Here is a 17,655-nt window from a genome sequence, read left to right as displayed (position 1 = left end):
GATGGCTGTACACACCATCAGACCAAATTCCGCGCGGACAGAATACGCGGTGACGACGCAGCGACGTGACGATGACGCGGCGACGTGCGCGAACCCGGAAGTTCAATGCTTTCACGCATGCGTCGTCCAGCGAACATGTCCGATGAATCGTACTGACCATCGGACATGTCCGGCGGACAGACTTCTAGCGGACATGTTTCTTAGCATGCTAAGAAACAGTTGTCCGCTGGAAACCTGTCCGGTGGGCCGGAAAATTGTCCGGTCGGCCCTACACACGACCAAACATGTCTGCTGAAACTGGTCTGACGTTTCAGCGGACATGTTCGGTCGTGTGTACGAGGCCTCATGAGAGTTTTTTTAATACTTTTTTTCCTGAAAACTTCAAGCCAGTCATGAGATGTGTAGAGTCTTCTTCAGAACTTCTCCTGGTGCTGGGCAGTCCTCAGTAATGCAAAGAGCGGTCATTACACTATATTGTAAGCACAGTACTTCATGGTGGTCAATAATGCCCTCAGTCCTCCTAATTAAATGTAGTGTCCAGATATAATAAAGAGAGCAAAGCTTCAAAGCACTGCCTGCCGAAGAGGTAAGTATGAAGCTTCTGTTGTAATGTTTTCCACCCCCCAGCAGAGTTGGTTTAAGGATACGCTAAGGATACGCTAATTAAACACTAATTAAAGGTCATTCTCACTCTTGAAGAAATTAACCAGGTTGGTATGCAGCGTGTGCCACAGAGTCTGTACGGCAAATATATGCATATCGTATCTGTTTTCCTAATGCACTGGATGCTTTCATTTAACTCCAGTTTCCAGTAAATGGCAAATGCCCACAGCTTTTTTTGTATTGTGTAATTTGTTGAATATATTGACAATTTTAACTGGCATCTCACTCACTTTTATATTCTTATCAATAGGAGCATATGTTCTCTGGCTTTTCAGAGGTGTTGTTGGCTCTTAGGTTTAATTTACTGGCTCTTTAATTAGTTTATCTAATCCTGGTATAGTGTATATATTGTTATAAACTATACGCTCTAAGAAGGTCTTTTCAGGATGCACTTTCCGCTAGTTTTAGCTGCACTTTACCATCATTTTAGCAGCGCTATTCAGCTGCTAGTGGGGCGCCTTTAACCCCCGCTATCGGCTGATGAAGGAGTTAAATGTGCCTGTGTAGCACCGCTGCGCTTCGGCAGCGGTGCCCATTCATTTCAATGGGTAGGAGCGATGGAGGAGCGGGTGTATACACCGCTCCTTCACTGCCCCAAAGATGCTGCTTGCAGGACTTTTTTTAATGTACTGTCAGCGCATCGCCTCAGTGTGAAAGCCCTCTGGCTTTCACACTGAAACTGCAGGGGAGACGTTTTTCAGGTGCTTTAAAGGTGCTATTTTTAACCCAAAAGCGCCTGAAAAATGCCCCAGTGTGAAAGGAGCCAAAGACTAGGAAGAGTTCCGACAGGGGACCCCAGAATTGATCGCTCCGTGCAATACCTTTGCTTGTTTGAGTAGATCATTTTGATTTAATAAAAATCTGAAAATTCTCATACAGCCTACATTATTTAATGCTAGGAAATAAATTCAGTTAAATTGGAAGAGTACTTTCTCTCTGGGATTTACTCAGCTTCTGGAAGATCTAATACCCAGATTTAAAATGGTACATAATAGTAGGTCTTAAAAAAATTCTACAACATTTGGCACCTTTAGGCCAGCCATAGACGGAGCAAATTTCTTTCCTCCAAAAAGAAATTTGCTTGATTCCTCCATCAGCATAGTGTCGACAGGGGAATCCCTTCCACCGAGCCATTGTGTTCTCCCAGCATGGGGGGGGGGGGGGATAGCTGAGAACACAATGGCTCGCTGGGAGGGATTCCTCTACCAACACTCTCTGTGTTGATGGATGAATCAAGAAAATGTATTTTTTGCAATAAAGAAATTTGCTACAACCTAAGGCCCCTTTCACACGGGGCGGATCAGTAATGCTCAGCGGGGATCGCTCCATTGATCCCCGCTGAGCCGGCGGATGACAGGGCGATCCCCGCATCCTGTGCAGGGACCGCCCTGTCTTTTCTCCGCTCTCCCCTATGGGGGATCGGATGAACACGGACCGTCTGTCCGTGTTCACCCGATCTGATCCGCCAGACGGATGGAAAAGTAGTTTTTTTCTCCATCACACTTTGGCCGATCGGAGCGGGTCGGATGTCAGCGGGCATGTCACCGCTGACATCCGTGACTCCATAGAGGAGCATGGAGCGCCCGTTCAGGTCCGCCTAAAAAACTGTCAGACGGACCTGAACGGGCCGCCCGTGTGAATGAGCCCTTTTTTTTTAAGAACACACTGATTTTTGCTTTCCTTTTGCATATCTCAGTTCCCTGTGTATTGCCGATGATCGGCACGTGCCAGAAGACATCAAGTGCCCAGCACCCTCAGATCGGCTTGTGCTGTGAATTATCACAGCAGAAGTGGCCCGTTGTTGGCACGCACCCCACACTTGTCATTTTTTATTTTATTTTTTCCCAGCCTGTAAACACTCCTTTACAAATATGCCTGTAAACACACAACTGTGCATGAACTAATAGGCTAACACACAGTGGCTTTTACAGGCTAAAAAAAGAAAAATGCCAAATGCCTATAAAAGCAGCATTTTCTATGCCCAGCGTGCATGAGGCCTAGATCAGTAAACTTTCAAAGGTAATTTCTTTAGTAGAAAATCAGGACTGCTTTTGTCATAGCCGAGCAGCTGTAATGGAAAATACTTTGCATTTGTTTGAAGAATTATGTGGATTGGTCACTGATGAATTTGGGAGATATATTCAGGCTTCCATTGTCATCCAGAAGGGCCAGATTGCAGCCATACAAAGTAGTGACAAGAGGTTATCAATAGTCCTAGCTGGCAGCTGCCGCTATATATCGGCTCCTCCTGTGAAAGTAAAGTGGATGGACCGTGAAATGACTGTTTAAAAAACACAACAGAAATTATTCACTCCTGTTAAGGCGTACAACTACATGGAAAATATTAACTGACATCAGTGGTTCAGTTCCTCACTAATGATCTTTTTGATGGACGTTATTATTTAGTAGGCTTGTATGCAAGAGCACAGTTGGTGTCAGCTAAAACATACACATCCATGGTGTGAATGTGTTTCTTTATAATACCAAAAGAGATGCATGTAGTTAGTGCTGTGTGAGGCTGGGTTCACACTACTGCGAATTGGATGTGGTTTCTCTCAATCCAATTCGCATTAAAGAAGTTTGTGACTGGCTCTCTATGGAGCGGAGCAGCTCTGGTGTGAATTGCACAGAAGTCCTGTGCGTCTTCTGGTCTGTTTAAGGTCCTTATTCAGCCCAAAATTCGGACTGAAATCAGACCTGAAACAATGAACAGGGACACTCCGGACTCCTGCTGTGAGCCGCTCCGTGCTTCAGGTGTACGTTTAATAAACCGTGATAAGCGGAGATCATGATGATCACGGCTGATCACTGCTTATCACAGAGCATTGCCGGTTTAATAAACTGTGATAAGGAGCAGAGAACACATTCTTCACTTCACATCACATCACATCACATCACATGGATGTTTTGTCACAAACGGCCAGTTTAATAAACTGTGATCTGAAGATTTCACAGCTCTTCACCTGAAATATCTCCCTTCCAGATTCACCAGCTCAGAGGTGGAGAATCTGGGAGAGAAGCTGGTGTGATAAGAGGAAGAAGGCTTATTTCTTCCTAATTTCAACACCAGTGGGTTAAAAATGAATATTAACAACAATATACGTGTGTATGTGTGTGTGTGTGTATATATATATATATATATATATATATATATATATATATATATATATATATATATATATACATATATATATACACACACATACAGTATCTATATAACACACACACACACACATATATACCGTATTTATCGGCGTATACGCGCACTTTTTTTCCCTCAAAATCAGGGCAAAATTGTGTGTGCACGATATACGCCGATACTTGCTTCCCGCACTGTGTTTGAACTTTGCCGCCGATCCCTGCTTCCCGCGCTGTGTTTGAACGCTGCTGCAGACATATACCGAGCGCAGTATACTCGGGTACAGTCGGCCAGGCTCGGCTCCCTTCTAGGTTATGCGAAAGGAGCCGAGCGTGCCCGAGTGTACTGCGCTCGGTATATGTCGGCGGCGGCGGCGTTCAAACACAGCGCGGGAAGCAGGGATCGGCTCAGAGACAGCGCAGGAGCAGCGGGGAGGACACCACGAAGGTCGCAGAAGGACGCCAGACCGGACAAGGCCGCCGATGGACGCCAGGCAAGACACCAAAACTGTAAGTAATAAAAAATAAATAAAATTCAGGAATTTCACGTCCAGAGTAGGGGTGCGCGCTATACGCGGGTGCGCACAATAGGCTGATAAATACGGTATATATGTATGTATATATATGTGTATGTGTGTATGTGTGTATATATATATATATATATATATATATATATATAATACAGTATTTTTTTTTTATATATATATATATATATATATATATATATATATATATATATATATATATATATATTTAATTTTATATAGATATATATATATATATATATATATATATATATATATATATATATATATATATATATATAATATGTTATCACATGTCTGAAAACATTAATTACATGTTCTTTTAAACATTAGTTTCACTTTTTGAACTGGGCTGCACCATAATCTCACAATATCTCACAAGATTACAGGCAGTCCACCCACTTTTACACAGATCTCGGCTGTTTTCAGAGAAAAAACTTCACCTCTGTTCACCATCTGAGAACTGAAGTTCTCAGTTTATTAAACCGGCTGCAGAGGAGATAATTCTCCTCATGAGAACTGCCGTGAACTGCTGTGAACTGAATGGAGAAAAAACTTCACAGTTTATTAAACGGACACCTCAGTGTGAACCCAGCCTTGGTGTTCCAATGACACCGTATTGCCATAAACATGAGATGATGAAATTCTAAGTGATAAGCTTTTAAACAGTTGAAAGATTTTTTATGTCCCCTACAGAAATGTACTCTTTGCATTCTATGTTAATGTCTGGCTGTATAAATAAATACTCATCTAATTTCCTATGTGGTCATTTGAAGACATAGGTGTCATCACTGTTAAAATTGTAAGTTAGATATAATAATAAGTAAGAGTACGAAGTACTTCACCAACCTGTCATAGTGCAGTTAGAGCTAAGAAGCCAAGTGACTGGATTACAAAATATTTACAAAAATCCTAACATCTACATTATCTCAGTTTATTCCCTAACCGAACAATAAAGATCACGTGGGTTTTGTGTCGACCAGACATTCAGGAGATAACACACAACGTACTATAGATCTGATAGATCTCCTAAACAAAGTTCCCAGACTAGCTATTATTTTAAGTTTAGATGCCCAAAAAGCCTTTGATAGGCTAAGTTGGCCATATATGTTTTCCAATTTAACGCAATATGGTTTTGGGGCCCGTTTTTTTAAAGCATTAGAAGCATTATACTCACAGATCACAGCTCAGGTCCAGATGTCCTCTTTCTTGTCGCCCCTCTTCCCCATGACGAATGGCACATGGTAGGGTTTTTTGCCTGGAACCCCTAGCTAAGGCCATTTGATTGAATACGGATACTATATTTGTTTGGTTGTGATGCGACCGAGGGAGTACAAGTTATCTCTTTTTGCTGATAACATTTTGTTAACTCATACTAGCCCCCTCATATGCCTCCCATCTCTGCATAGCCTTTTATCTTCTTTTAGTGCCATCTATCGGGGTATAAGGTTAATACAGCAAAGACGGAGGCCCTACCATTACATATTTTGTCAACCCTTCTGGCCCAACTTGAACAGACATACCCATAAAGATGGTCTTCTAACTTCCTGAAATATTTGGGTATACTCTGACTTCCTCTTATTCCACTCTATATTCAACTAATTACCTTCCCCTGATCCAAGACATTTCCAGATCCCTCCATCAATGGGCAAATGATCCCCTCTCTCTCTTAGGTAGAGTTAACGTTTTAAAAATGTCCATTTGCTCAGGCTACTTTATTTCCTTGAGACTTTGCCGGTCGCTACACCAGTGTCCCAACTTATGGCTCCTAAGGTAGGTGGGCATAGGTGGGCACAACTGCTACATAGGCATGTCACCTCTCAAATTTGGGATAGGATCTGGACCTCTGTTTTTAAATTCTCCAAATGCGTGATGCAGAGAGAAACTGCCCTTAAAATCCTGTTGATCGGGTATATGACTCCAGAGGTCATACATAGATGCGATCCCTCCAGTTCAGCTATGTGTTGGCGTTGTGGAATCGAAGTGGGATCATTGTTTCATATTTTCTGGCAATGTTCTATGATACAGCTTTTTTGTATGAGGTGATGATATTGCTTCAGAAAGTGTAATGCCGCGTACGCGTGGTCGGAAATTCCGAGAAGCAATGTTTGATGTGACCTTTTGGTCGGAAATTCCGCTGTTGGTGAAATTCCGACAGCTGTTTTGCTGTCGGAATTTCCGACAGCAAAAATTTGAGAGCTGGTTCTCAAATTTTCCGACGGGAAAAGTTCTTGTCGGAAATTCCGATCGTCTTTATGCAATTCCGACGCGCATCTAAACATGCATGCTCAGAATCAATTTGTCGCATGCTTGGAATTATTGAACTTCATTTTTCTCGGCTCCCTGTAGTGTTGTACGTCACTGCGTTCTTGACGGTCGGAATTTTGTGTGACCGTGTGTATGCAACACAAGTTTGAGCCAACATTCTGTCGGAAAAAATCCACGGTTTTCTTGTCGGAATTTCCGATCGTGTGTACGCGGCATTAGATTTCCCCCCTTCCGCTTGATCCTATTCATTATCTATTGGGTCTCCCCTTCTCCGGTAATGCCAAACCCATCAAACCTCCTGGCTGCCAAGAGAGATATCTTGCTTTATTGGCAGTCCAATACATCTCCGTTGTGGTTTGGATTTCTCCAGCTTATAGCTGACATCCAGAGAATGGAATACTTAACTGCTACCGTACATGATGCTATCCCACATAAAATATGGGAGTTAAGGGATCAGTCTGAGTTTGGGTCCCCTTTACCAAGCTCTATGACTTAATACTTAGAATCTCCTAATACTATGCTTTAAAACACATTCTAATTTATCTTGACTATGAGCCCACAACAGTTCATTGATTTCATGAGCCTAGTTTGTGTGTAATTTAAACTTCGACCTCCTTATTGTAATGTACAAATATGTTGACTCCACTTCTGAAATACCTGCAGAGATTCAGTGCTACTTTGGACATTTTGGCCCAGATTCTCAAAGGGCTTACGACGGCGCAGCGCCATGTACGCTGTCGTAAGTCCTAATCTGGGCCGTCGTATCTATGCGACTGATTCATAGAATCAGTTACGCATAGATATCCATTAGATCCGACAGGCGTAAGTCTCTTTCTGCTTTTTTTTTTGCCCGCTAGGTGGCGCTTCCGTTGATTTCCCGTCGAATATGCAAATTAGCTAGATACGCAAATTCACAAATGTACGCGCGGCCGACGCAGTAAAGTTACAACGTTTACGTTAGGCTTTTCCCGGCTTAAAGTTGCCCCTGGGTGTATGAGGCGCAGTCAATGTTAAGTATGGCCATCGTTCCCGCGTCGAACATTTATAAAATTACGTTGTTTGCGTAAGTCGTCCGTGAATAGTGCTGGACGTAATTTACGTCCACGTCAAAACCAATGATGTCCTTGCGACGTCATTTAGAGCAATGCACGCCGGGAAATTTTAGGGACGGCGCATGCGCAGTTCGTTCGGTGCGGGGACGCGCTTCATTTAAATGAAACACGCCCCCTACCCGACGAATTTGAATTCCGCCCAATGATTTACGCTACGCCGCTGCAACATTACAGGCAAGTGCTTTGTGTATAAAGCACTTGCCTGAAAAACTTGAGGCGGCGTAACGTAAATGAGATATGTTACGCCCGCACAGAGATACGCCGATCTCTGTGAATCTGGGCCTTTATCTATTTGTTTCATCTGTTTTATGTTTTCTTCATCTGTACCCTTTGTCTCTTTTTTGAAATACACAAATAAAAAATACAACTATAAAGAAGCCAAGTGAACAGCAGTTTCAAAGCATGCCATTCACTAACATTAAATTGAAATAGAGTTATCTCCCCAATATGCAGCTGCTATAAGTTGTTCTGTCTCTTCTTTGTGTTGGACTCATGCTGTTGATATTGCCAAGAAAACCTCCAGACAGTTGCCTGGCTGGGCTTCAGATACCGTTGGGGGCGACCCTGCTGAATAGCACAAAGCACAGGGAGGATTAAATGCAGGGTAGCAGCTGCGTGGGGATTTATTATGAATAGTTTAAATGGTTTTGTTAAAGGAGTGAATGAAGCTTTGCTGCCAGCAAGGGAGAAGTAAAGGGGTGGGGGTGTCTGCCATCCTGCAGCCTCACTCCACAGCTGACAGGCCCTCATTACTGATAATGAAAATGGACAGCACTAGTGTCTTGGCTTGTAAAGAGATCTGGGTTTAAGGCATTATTCCATTCAGCAACTCATTACAAACTGTATTTACTAGAATATTCCACTGTCATGTTTCCCTCATCTCACATTGTTCTAAGTTGTTAATGAAATGTCATCAGGGGACACAGTTTGGAAATGTCACCTCTCCATGGCCTTAATTGTCAAAAATGACATGTAAGTTAGCTAGCAGTCAGTCTTCTGCTCAGTTTTCCATATCCCTTGTCGACTCCCAATTCAAATATAACCAATGACACTAGGTACACTAAAGCTGCTAAAACTGGGCTCAGCACAGATTTCTTATGTGATTCAGGTCAAATTTAAGAAATTACCGTCCTTTCTATGGAGGCATTGTTATGTTCTTTTGACAATTACAGAAATTCATCCTAAATCTCTCTAAGTGTTAAGGAGCACTTACAACACCTGCGTCTTCTCCGTATTGCACATAAGAGGACCCATTCACTGCCCAATTGTGGTGCTTAAATTAGTCATCTTTTATTAAAACCTGAGTGTGTACAAGTGCTTAAAAGCCATAATAAAGACAGCCTCTATGCATTGTTCCATATCAGTGCTGCTAATCTCCTGCAATCAATTTGTAGCTACTTTCTATCTACATGCGTGCAACTCTAGGGTCGCATTACAGGAGCACAATTCTGGAACATAGACAGAGCGTTGTCACCCTATAACCGGAAATGCCTGAAAAAGGGCACACCGGACACTTTTGACACATTTTTGGGACCATTGTCATTTTCACAGCGAAAAGTGCTATAAAAATGAACTGATTACTGTGAAAATGACAATGGTAGTGAAGGGGTTAACCACTAGGGCGCTGTAGGGGTTAAGTGTGACCTCATGTGTGTTTCTAACTGTAGGGGGGCGGGGCTGGACATGTGACATCAGTGATCATCGTTCCCTATATCAGGGAACAGACGATCACTGACATTGCCACACAGAAAAACGGGTAGCTCCTGTGACCTGATCGCGGCGCGCTCGCGACCCACGGCGGGGCTCTTAACCTCCTTGTCGGTATCCCCGAGCGTGACTTGGGGTGGTTTTTCCATGCTAGGATCGGTATCCCGAGTCACGTTCGGGGTAGATGTGCAGAGCGTGCAGTGGCGCGGCTTACCTTCTCGCTGAATCCACAGGCTTGGTTTACTTACCTTGTCCCTGGATCCAGCGATGCATCCCCTCTGTGTGAGCGAGCGGGTCCTTGCTCGATTCACAGTGTCCCCGTGTGCTGCCGATCTCCGTTCCCTGCGACGTTACGACGCACAGGGGCGGAGAACGGCGCCAAATTCAAAAAAGTAAACAAACACAATACATACAATATACTGTAATCTTATAGATTACAGTACTGTATGTAAAAAATACACACACCCCTTGACCCTAGTGGTCTGCCCAGTGCCCTACATGTTCTTTTATATAATAAAAACTGTTCTTTCTGCCTGCAAACTGTAGATTGTCCATAGCAACCAGAAGTGTCCCTTTATGTCAAAAATGGTTTTAGAGCAGCTAGAAAACAGCGATAATAAGTTATAATCACTTGCAGAATTGTGCGATAGCGATTTGTGGGGAAATTCGTCATAAAAAATAAAAGTAATGACAGCGACAATTCTGCAACTGAGCAAATTTCAGTGATTTTGAGTTGATTACATTATTGAATAATTTTTATTATAATTATATTATTATTTGTTATTATTATTTATAATTATTTATTATATTATAATTTATAATTTTGTTTTTAAAAAAATTTCATACCCGGGATGCCTACTAGACTCTTGTTTGGTCAGATTTAAATGAGTTATTCCTAAGAATTGCAGGCCTACAGTATAAAACGCCAAATTTCCTTGCAAATAATTGTACCACTTTTGGTACGTAATTCCAGACAGAATCATACCGCCAGGGAGGTTAAAAGGGACGTATATATACGTCCCTGTGCCCAACCATGCCATTCTGCCGACGTATATTGTCGTGGGGCAGTCCTTAAATGGTTAAAGAAATCTTTAAATTTAAACTATTGAAATTTACATTTGAAATTACATTCACATATTTAAGATTTTATGAGATTTTAGTGGTTTGAGTTAACATATACTTTGACGACTTTTCTACCAAGATATGTTTATAAAAGGCATGGTAGACAAGTGGTTAAATCAAGCCCTGAGCTTGGTACCTGCTTTAAGAGCTGGCAGAGGGCTTTCTGATGGGGCTCTCAAAGGTACCCATGGTGGCTCCTGAGCTCTTCCATTCCACTGGGGCGCACGGGAACATGGGCAGGGCTGGTGCTACCACTAGGCAAACTAGGCAGCCGCCTAGGGCGCACTGCTGCCTAGGAGGCGCCTGGTCACTGGTGTTTCTTCTCTCTGCAGCAAGCAACTAAGTCTCAGCTTCAGCAGGCAGTCGCCGCTCTGTTTGCACATAGTGTCAGAGGTGCAGCGGCAGAGGAGGACTGTGTCTGTGTCCCGACTCCCGAATGAATAGAAGCAAGCAAACATTCATTGATGGGTGCCGGTGAGGCTGCATTGATGGGCGCTGGTGAGGCTGCATTTGATGGGCGCTGGTGAGGCTGCATTGATGGGCGCTGGTGAGGCTGCATTTGATGGGCGCTGGTGAGGCTGCATTTGATGGGCGCTTCATTAAAAAGGTGGGGTATACATGGGCATGGCAAAGCAGCAAAATTAGGTTTTGCCTAGGGTGTAAAAAATCCTTGCACCAGCCCAGACCATGGGAAACAACTTCCCCAGTTAAAGCCAGAGGAACTTGGGGAATATGCACTCCCAAATCTCTCCCTTCAACAATCGATCTCAGAAAGCAACATGTAATAAGTCACTTGAGTTGAAATTAGGTGTATGTAGAATTCTTGGCAAATCCTATGTTTCTTTATAAATACTGTATTTATCGGCGTATAACACGCACAGGCGTTTAACACGCACCCTAACTTTAAGGCCTCGTACACACGACCGAACATGTCCGCTGAAACTGGTCCGCGCAGTTTCAGCAGACATGTTCGGTCGTGTGTACGGCCTATCGGACCGGTTTCTAGCGGACAATTGTCCAGCCGTCCGTTTTTCAGCGGACAAAAATGTCTTAGCATGCTAAGAAACATGTCCGCTGGAAGCCTGTCCGTCGGACATGTTCGGTCCTCTGTACGACTCACCGGACATGTCCGCTCAGCCGAAAGCCCTCGCATGCGTCGAAGTGATTCGACGCATGCGTGGAAGCATTGACCTTTCAGGGTTGCGCACGTCGCCGCATCATCGTCGCTACGTCACCGCGTATCCTGTTCGCGCGGATTTCTGTTTGATGGTGTGTACAACCATCAGACAGAAATCTCCGAGCGGACATGTCCGATGAAAACGCTCCGGCGGACCGTTTTTCATCGGACTGTCCGCTCGTCTGTACGGGGCCTAAGAGGCAAGTTTCAGGAAAAAACTTTCCACAGCCCCCTGCGTATAACACGCAGGCACAGTTTACCCTCTATTTTCAGGGTAAAAAAGTGAGTGTTATTCGCCAATAAATACAGTAACTTGAGTCTGCAGAATTCATGTAGATGGTACATGCCCATTAGCTTGCATTGCTTCCCCAGCAGGCTACCCAAAGTGGGAGAGTGTGGGGAAATGAACCAGGAGTGACACCTGAAATTTGCACTTGCATTGGATAAAGTTCTGTGTTGAAGTGAGGGTAATCCCCCTAAGGCTGGGTTCACACTACTACACTACTTTCATCCTACTTTGCTCTGCTACATTGGTCCTACATTTATCCTACATTGGTCCTACATCCATCCTACTTTCATGAACAGGATACTACTTTGGTCCGACTTCAATGATATTCAATGGGCCTGAAGTAGGATCAATGTAGGACCAAAAGTAGTACAGGGAGCATTTTCAAAGTCGGACCGACTTGTGTAGGACGCTACAAGACGCTCTCATAGGGAAACATTGAACACAGAGCAAAGTAGGATGAAAGTAGTGTAGTAGTGTGAACCCAGCCTAATACGGATACTATACGGATAGCAATAAGAAAAATAACTAACTAAAGGCAGAAGTTCTGACCCTTCTATTCAGAATGAAAAAATATATATATAGAATCAATTTTTGACCAAGTTGGGCTTTAATATAAGTAACATATAGCATTACACTTCCAAACAACCTTGGGCATTGTCATATTATATACTGTATAATGTAATAATTAGATGTCAGAATGTATTATTGTAGAAATTCTCATATTACCAAAACACGTAAGAAAAAAGAAATAGCAAACGATACATCCACTTTCCTTCTCACCATAGCTTGCACCTGCTTGTGCTAAATATGTTTAGTCTGTTGTTGATTCTCCTAAAAATAATGATATTCAGCTCTTTTTAATTGCATGTCTGTAACCTGTTATAAGAAACAAAGCATGCATTCGTTATTGTATTTGAGATCGTACAAACTACGGTAACAACTTTTATCAGCTTTGTAAAGAACAGAATGTGTTCTTGCTGTGTAAAGGGAATTGTTGATACAAATTATGCAAAGACTGACATTACATAGCAGGCCCCAAAGCATGCAAGTATCCCTGCACATGGGGCATCTACCTGCTGTGCTTGTATCCCACTGTTTTAGTATGCCCAGAAGGGACAGACGCAGTGTCCAGCCCCGCTGCGTGCAACCTGTCAAAGTCTATGACATGCTGCAACTGGTAAGGACCAAAAACTGCCCCAAGTGGCACTTTTACGGCTCTATGTGTTCAGGGATGATCCGGATCCATCATTGCATAGGTCCCTAAACACAAGTACCACCCAGTACAGCGTTCAGCCCCATCCAGCCGCAGCCTGCCATCGATTTTGACAGGTTGCCAGGTAGGACACTACATCTGTGCCTCCTGGGTGCATTAAAAGGGTGGGAAACACACACAGCAGCTAGATGCCCCATGTACAAGGGGCTTTACTATGCAATTCAATCTTCCCAGAGTTCCAAAGGAGTGCTGCGAAGTTCCTATTCAAATGCATTTTATTTTTCAAAAGTCAGCATTTGCATAGCACATGTGCCATCTCATGTGACAATGCTTGGGAAGGGCAATAGGTCACTCTAGGGCATTCTTAGTCTCTTCTCACTCACAAAGCTTTTGGGGTGCCCAGGTGGTGCTCTAGGAAAATGCGCTGGCATATTACCCATATAATGTAACACTTTACCGCACTACTATCTGGGTAAAGACCTTTAAATTAGGGCTGTGGAAATTAACTATTTATTCCTCGATTAATCTTTAATTTTTTTAATCGATCAAATTTTTTTTTGATCGATCAAAATTCTTTTGATTGGTACTCACCTCTCCGCCAGCTTCCGGACCTTCAGGGAGTTTCGTCGGAGATCCGGTGATGTCACAGACACCGGCGGGGCTTGCCGTGTCCATCTGAAGGACTGCTTTGCTGTACCTTCATATCTGCATGCCGGCAGGACCTTACTATCTGCCACACGCAAGGGCTGTTACACTTCCCTCTATCAACCTGGGATTCTACAGCCATCCACTGGGAGTTGTGATAGTTCCCTTCACGGGGACATCTACATGCCGACGAACTGATCTTAACCCCTCCTCATCTGGATTCAGCAGTGGTATCGTTGTACACATTTTTATACCAGTATCATACTTAGATGCATGTTTTTATGACTGCTTTTGCTACCGTTCGGTATTACTCGCACCATTTTTATAGTTTATGTAGCTACATCGATTTTATCTCCAGTGCAATATTTATTTTGTTACCTACTTGAAGACTATAAAAGTTTTAATGCTATTCCCATCGAGTGCTGCCTTTGTGTGTTTTTTGTATCCTGCTTTCCATTTTTCCAGTGGTTGGTAGCTGCACTGGGAATCAGCCTGCAAGGAGATCAGCTAAAAGTAGTTGGATCTTTATGTGCGTTATAATTAATCGAAATTGGTCGATTAATCGATTAAAAAAAAAATCGATTAATCAAACACAAAAATTTTAATCGGTAACAGCCCTACTTTAAATTACATAATAAAATACAGGTTTTCTTAAATGTTTATTGTGTTCTAAAATAAATAAAAAATTACTTCTAAACAAAATAGAGACTATAAAACTTGTGGCACAAATCAAATAAAGTCGGTGTACAAGCTATGGCAGTCTACTTTGTGTATCTGCTTCTATTTTTTACATGTGCAGGAGTGGAAGGTCTTGTCATTTCACATTATTAGGGTCTAATGTAAAGTGTCAGGGAATGGGCTGAGTAGGATGTACAGTAGAATTCCACAGTCATTTCTTGGCAAGACCAGATTGTGCCGTCTACTCTGCAAAATGCTAAAGAATGTGAGAGCCTCAAAGTGTTTTTTTAGTGCTGAATTTATTGAGATTTAAAAGCTTTATTTAAGACATGAAGAGGGAGCAAATTGGATTCTTTTTTACTAACATTCATAGTCTTTAACATTTCGTCTTCATTGATAATAATATTTTATCATTATTATTTAATATACTATATGTTTTATCATTTACTTTTATGAAAACTTAAATTAGAGCAGATGAACTCTTTTTGTACTTGTTTGCTTTATATGCCAGAATCTATTTGGAACATGGGTGGAGCTTGAGGGGTCACAATCCTCCTTTTATCACATTCGATTTTACACTGTGCCGCTGCGGAAAAGTGATTGTTGCGTCGATCTGCATAGGTAATTCAGTAAACTCAGGGGGCCCGAGCCGGCCAGGCAGGGCCCCACCTAGGCCGGTCCTTAACCCTACTCAAGGTGATGGTGCAATCCCTTTCCCCCAGCAACGCACTCTCTGCTGAGCCCCTCTGCCCAGGTCCAGTACACCCCCTCCCTCCATCTCCCCACCCTGCTGGGCCCTGCTTAACTGTGCATGTGCATGTAAGGTTTGGGCAAGCAGGCCACACTCTGAGCTTCCGGGTGAAACCAGTGGGCTTATATGTGAATATGGGGAGAGGCTGGGCCCTCTGAGTTTCCTCCTTTGCATACAAGCCCACCACATTCACCCGACATAGTTTTCACCCGGCATTTAAAAGCCATAAGGTTAGCCTATTTATTAAAAAACAGTACAAAGGACCTTCTCTACTATGGAGAGATCCCCCTCACCTCTCCTTCCAGCACCCTGTGTCTAAACAATGTTAAGATGGCAGTACTGTTCAGGGCATTCTTGTTGGTTCTCAGGATTGGCATGCCTGCTTCCAACTTGTACCAGGGCTTAAAATAAAGAAAGAAGGAATACTGTATTTTCTATTAAGTCAATAAAATGGGGGAAAGTGTTGTCTGCAGCAGAAAACACTAAAAATACTGATACGGGGAAAGGTGGGACCAGCTGCAGTTCCTGTCATGGCATTCATGCAGAAATTTAGCAGCAGCCCAATTATTACAAGTGATATTTGGAATCAGAAGTGCCATTTTCTATTAGTGGGTCATTTATTTAAAGACTGACCAATTCAAATATGTCTATTAGACACACTAGTAATACATGCCATACCCAATCTGGGTGATATCCAACTGACATGATGGAAAATTCATTTTCACTTTCAACAGTAGGGTGGGCCAGAATGATGGGTCAGCAGAAACGGGGCCCTCTTTGCAATCAATGTATGTTTGTTTTTGTTTTTTTAATCCAATTGCTTTTTTTAATTTACACATAGAAGGCTACTCAGATGCATATGGTAGTAGTTCAAGGAGAGCGGTGACAATATGGAAAAATAATAATGGCTAGTAATAGATACACATTTGGCAGCAGAATCAGCAAGATTCTTTCAATGTAATAGTTGTGACTGTGAATACTTACAAAACAGCAAAGTTAGTCCCCGGCTTCAGGAGATACATACAAATAAATACCATCTTCCCAAGCACATGGCAAATACGATATTTTTTATTATTGTTTTACCGTTGGTAACATCCAGTCCTAGCTATTCAACACAACCAAGCAGGTTCTACATACCGTATATGTATCAGTCATGTCACAGAGATTCAATAGATAATCTATAGAGCTGATACAGTTACATCAATTAGCATCATTTAGTATGGATACATTGTTTACAAAACCTGCATAGTCCATTAAACTGTTTTACAATACAAATAAAACAAAATGCATATCCTGAGTTTTAATAAAAGGATATATTGCACCATGCTGTACAACTTTTTATGTAAATATATAACATCACCTTTATAAATTGAACAGTTGGAATGGTCACTATCTATGCTCTTGGCAATAGACCATACATTCTACAATGTATTTTTTACATCAAATGGGTACGTGTGTTTTTTTGTTTGATTTTTAAGCTTTCGCTAACACCGACAACCCTGGTCCTTCAGTAGAATTAACAGTCTGCTGCTTCCTGGAAATTCTTCCCTATAACCATACAGGTTGTGGTGAGGAGGGATTAAAGCAATCAAAAAGCCTTTATTCTAATCAGTGCATAGCCCAGTAAAGCCTTCTTAACACAGAAGGTATTCACATGTCTCATTCCATCGCATATCCCAAAAGTAAGAGGATTATCCCTCATTTCAGGACAGTGGGCAGAGCCATGCAAATCATTGCTTTTTATCCCCCTGGCCAGATCCAGGAGGTAGAATCGCTCAAATCAGGAGGCACTGGGCTCCCCGTAATCCTCCATACCAGGGAAGTACTACTGACCCCTACCTTTCACAGAGAAGTATGGCCAAAGCTTTTCTGCCATACTTCGTTTCATAGTCTTCTGTGACCCAAAATCAGCCGACAGCAGGCAAAAGTCCACTGTTTGCTGGCGTCACAGAACCGCTCCAGACTCTGGAGGGGTCCCGACAGCCAGATGCCTGATCTGCAGCTGGCTCAGTCTCTTAAAACCGTGACTGAGATCCTGAGCTAGCTGCTCCCTTTCCCCTCCAGCTCAGCGCTCCAGTAAGTGCTGAAGGGCAGAGCAGAGAGCCAGTGACTGACAGTCACCGTTCCCTGCTCTAGGAAGAACAAGAACTGAGCAATCAATGGTTATGTTATTGCTCGGTACATCGGTGTGAGTATGTATATTTGTTTTCGTCTATTCTTAGGCCCTGTACACACGATCGGACAAAACTGATGAAAACGAACTGAAGTTCAGTTTCATCGGTCCAAACCGACCGTGTGTGGGCCCCATCGGTCAGTTATCCTTCGGTCCAAAAATTTAGAACTTGCT

General features: G+C 42.8%; 1 protein-coding gene across 6 annotated transcripts in view; it reads left to right on the top strand.

Annotated features, from left to right (window-relative positions):
- MTCL1 (microtubule crosslinking factor 1) overlaps window positions 1–17,655 on the top strand; it is a 248,137-nt gene that overhangs the window by 60,393 nt on the left and 170,089 nt on the right. The gene's annotated exons all lie outside the window — the stretch shown is intronic.

The sequence above is a fragment of the Rana temporaria genome, chromosome 5 (assembly GCF_905171775.1).
Source record: "Rana temporaria chromosome 5, aRanTem1.1, whole genome shotgun sequence".
NCBI classification, from domain to species: Eukaryota; Metazoa; Chordata; class Amphibia; order Anura; family Ranidae; genus Rana; species Rana temporaria.
The sequence above is the reverse complement of the archived record's forward strand: the minus strand, read 5'-3'. Positions and strand labels throughout refer to the sequence as shown.